This window comes from Nicotiana tabacum, chromosome 12 (genome assembly GCF_000715075.1).
Source record: "Nicotiana tabacum cultivar K326 chromosome 12, ASM71507v2, whole genome shotgun sequence".
NCBI classification, from domain to species: Eukaryota; Viridiplantae; Streptophyta; class Magnoliopsida; order Solanales; family Solanaceae; genus Nicotiana; species Nicotiana tabacum.
In genome coordinates, this window is record NC_134091.1 from 91,649,516 (window position 1) to 91,654,016 (window position 4,501).

Sequence of the window (4,501 nt, forward strand, 5' to 3'; positions counted from 1 at the left end):
TTGAAAGGTTGGTTCAGAGTTATTGTAGAAGCATGAGTTGTGGTTTACCCAGTAGCACCTTCCCTTACTTTCCGTTTCATCTCCCTTTCTTTTTGTGCCTATTATATCTCTCACATTTATCCTGTTATTATACTTGACACTTTATTTGTCATCTCATTATTCGTTGATACTTAGCTGCACAGGTTTATTTGTAGGTTTCTTGTCTTAGCTTCATCACTACCTCATCAAGGTTAGGCTCATCACGTACGGAGTATATTGGGTCGGTTGAATTCACACTACACTTCTGCACTTCTTGTGCAGATTCAGCCATTGGTAATAGAAGAGTCCCGAGAAGTGCTTAGTGGATACCAAATAGACGACTTGACGTAGAGCTGCATACCGTTCGCATGCTTTAGAGTCATCTTTCTATTTCTATTGTATTGTTTTCTAATTTCTAGACTGTATTGTATTTCTTTCAAGACAATGTGTTTAGTAAAGTCTAGTAGCTCATGAACTCCTAACTCCACGTCTTGGGATGGTTGATTGTCGGTGTTGATCTTTAGACTTATTATGTATGTTGTAGTGTCATTTTACCCTATATTATCATTTTGTTGCTAATTGTTAGCTTAAATACTTTCGTATTTGCTATTATGTGTTGGCTTGCCAAGCAGGCGGTGTTAGACGCCATCATGACCCGTGGGTTGGGATTTTGGGTCGTCATAAGTTGGTATCAGAGCCCTATGTTGCATAGGTCTCACGAGTCATGATCAAGATTGGTAGATTATTGAGGATCAGTACAGAGATGTCTGTACTTATCTTTTAGAGGCTAAAAGGCATTAGGAAATTTCTCTTTATTTCTTTCGCGATCGTGCGACTTTATTCTATCATAAAGTTTAAATTATTTTTCTCTTATTCTCTCACAAATGGTAAGGACTCGTGCTTCGTCTGCAGCCGGGTAGGATCTGGTGCCCCAGGTTGCAACCATTACCAGGGGTAGGGGGCGGGGAAAGGGCAAAGGCAGAGGTGGAGGTAGAGCACAACCTAGAGCACGTGCAACAGCACCCGTAGTCAAGCCCCAAATAGCTTAGGATGACGAGGTCCCAGATCAGGTTGAGCTATAGGTTTCGGAGGGGTTCATTGCTACCTAGTGCTTCAGGATGCCTTAGTTCGCATGGTCGGCTTCATGGAGAGTATGGATCGGGCCGGTGTGTTTCCCGTGGCACCAACCATTTTTCAGGCCGAGGGAGGAGCTCAGACTCCCGCTACTCATACTCTAGAGTAGATGGCCCATGGTTATCAGACCCATGAAGTTCTACCTGTTGGGGTGTCCTTTGTTGCTATACAGCCCGGGGACAGACCCACAGTGTCAGCTGATGAGCTGAATAGGTTGGACAGGTTCACTATGTTGTTTTACCCTCATTTTAGCGGTGCACCTTCATAGGATGCCCAAGATTTCTTGGAACATTTCCATGAGATTTTGAGCAACTTGAGACTAGTGGAGTCCAATGGAGTAGATTTCACCGTCTTTCAGATGCATGGTTCTGGCAAGAGATGGTGGCAGGTTTATGAGCTAGGCAAGCCAGCGGGATCACCTCCTCCCACATAGGCTCAGTTTTCACAATTGTTCTTGTTGAAGTTTATTCCCTTCACTCAGAGAGAGGAGTTGCACAGCCAGTTCGAGGGCCTTCATCAGGGTAGCATGACTGTCACTCAGTATGAGACTAGATTTGTGGATTTGTCTTGCCATGCAGCTATCCTGATCCCTACTGAGAGGGAGAAGGTGTAGAGGTTCATAGAGGGGCTGACATATGGCATCAGACTTCAGATGGCTAGAGAGGCCGAGACTGAGATTTCTTTTACTCAGGTAGTGGAGAATGAGCGCATTAGTGGCCAGACGAGAGACATGACCTCTGACAAGAGGGCCTGTCATTTTAGAGGATTTAGTGGTGCCTCGTCTGGGGACAGGGGTTCCTTTGGTAGGGGCCATCCTATTAGAGCACTACAAGTCATATATGGTACTTCAGGTAGCCACAGTGCTTAAGGACCTCGTTTCGAGCAGCTAGCATACAGTGCATCTCCAACTCTTATTATTGCACCTCCGATATACAGTTACCATGGTGGCTATTTGGGTTGTCAAGGGAAGTTTCAGGTTCAATAGCCACGTCAGCAGAGGGCTTGCTTTGTATCTGGGGATTTAAGGCACATCCCAAGGTTTTTGCCTAGGTAGTAGAGCGGTATGCCACAACAGGGTACTCGTGCCATGATTCTAGCACCGACTGCTCTACTACCCACTCAGCCAGCTAGAGGCAGGGGTCAGGTAGCTAGAGATAAAGGCCAGTTAGTGGTGGAAACTAGTCAGTGAGAGGTCATCCTAGAGGTGGAGGATAATTTAGTGGGGCTCAGCCTCATTGTTATTCATTTCAAGGTAAGCCGGAGGCAGAGTCGTCTGATGTAGTTATTACAGGTATTATCTCAGTCTGTCATAGAGATCCTTCTATGTTGTTTGATCCGGGGTCTATATACTCTTATGTGTCTTGATATTTTGCTTCGCACTTGAGTATGACTCGTGATTCTCTTGATGTTCCTATTTTGGTGTCTACACCTATTGGAGAATCCATAGTAGTTGATCGGGTGTACCGGTCTTGTGTTGTTACTATTAATGGTTTAGATACTATACTTGATATGTTGTTGTTGAATATGGTGGATTTTGAGGTTGTTCTTGGTATGGATTGGTTGTACCTATATTACTCTATCTTAGATTATCATGCCAAGACTATGACTTTAGCCATGTCGGAGTTTCCTAGGTTAGAGCGAAAAGTGACCCTCGATCATTCCACTAGTATGGTAATTTCATATTTGAAGGCTCCTCGTATGGTCGAGAAGGGGTGTTTGGCATATTTGGCATATATCCAGGACTCTAGTGCGGAGGTTTTTTCGGTGGATTCAGTGTCGGTGGTGAGGGAGTTTTGAGAGGTGTTTTTGGTAGATTTGCCGGGAATGCCACCCAATAGGGATATTGACTTTTGCATTGATTTAGTTCCGGGAACTCAACATATTTCTATCCCACCGTGCCTTATATCGCCAACCGAGTTTAAGGAATTAATTGTAGGATTTGCATGACAAAAGATTCATTAGACCGAGTGTTTCACCTTAGGGTGCGCCAGTGTTGTTTGTTAAGAAGAAGGACAGATCAATGAGGATGTGCATTGACTATTGGCAGTAGAACAAAGTTACCATCAAGAATAAGTATATGTTGCCTAGGATTGATGATTTATTTGACTAACTTCAGGGTGCCAAGGTGTTTTCCAAGATTCACTTGAGATATGGCTACCATCAGGTGAAGATTAGGGCATCGGATGTCCCTAAGACAACTTTTAGGACTTGTTATGGTCATTACGAGTTCTTGGTGTTGTCGTTTGATTTGACTAATGCTCCAACATCCTTCATGAATTTGATGAACCGAGTGTTCAAGCGTTATTTGGGTTCCTTTGTGATTGTGTTCATTGATGATATTCTGGTTTACTCTCGTAGTAGAGAGGAGCATGAGCAACACCTACAAACTATACTTCAGACTTTGAAGGATCGTCAGTTATATGCAAAGTTTTCAAAGTGTAAGTTCTGGTTTGACTCAATTGCCTTCTTGGGTCATGTTATGTCTTCTGATGGTATCAAGGAAGATCCTAAGAATATTGAGGCAGTTCAGAACTAGCCTAGACCTATTTTCAGCTTCTTTGGTTTGGCGGGCTACTATCGTCGTTTTATGGAGGGGCTTTAATCTATTCAGCATTTTGACCAAGTTTACTCATAAGGGCAATTTTTTCAGATGATCTGACGAGTGTAAGGAGAGCTTTCAGAAGCTCAAGACTGCCTTGACTATAGCCCAGTGTTGGTGTTGCCTACAGGTTTGGAGTCTTACATTATGTATTGTGATGCATCACGTATTGGGCTTGGCACGGTATTGATGCAGGATGGTAGAGTGATTTTCTACGCATCTCTTTACTTGAAGGTCTAAGAGAAGAACTACCTTGTGCAAGACTTGGAGTTAACAGCCATTGTGCACGCGCTCAAGATTTGTAGGCATTACTTATACGGCATGCCATGTGAGGTCTACACCGATCATTAGAATCTCCAGCATCTATTCAAGAAAAAGGATCTTAATTTGAAGCGGCGGATATGGTTGGAGGCATTGAAAGAGTATGATATCACTATATTGTACCATCCGAGGAAGGACAATGTAGTGGCCGATGCCTTGAGTAGGAAGGTGGAGAGCATGTGTAGCTTGGTATTTATACTGGCAATGGAGAGACCATTGGCCATGGATGTTTAGGCCTTGGCTAACAAGTTCTTGAGATTGGATGTTTTGGAGATTAGTAGGGTTCTTGCTTGAGTTGTCGCCCGGTCATATTATTCAAGCACATCAAGGCTCGCCAGTTTGATGATCCTCACTTGTTGGTGTTGAAATACACGGTGCATCGGGGTAGGGCTAAGAAGGTTTTGATTGGGGATGATGGTGTTATGCGGC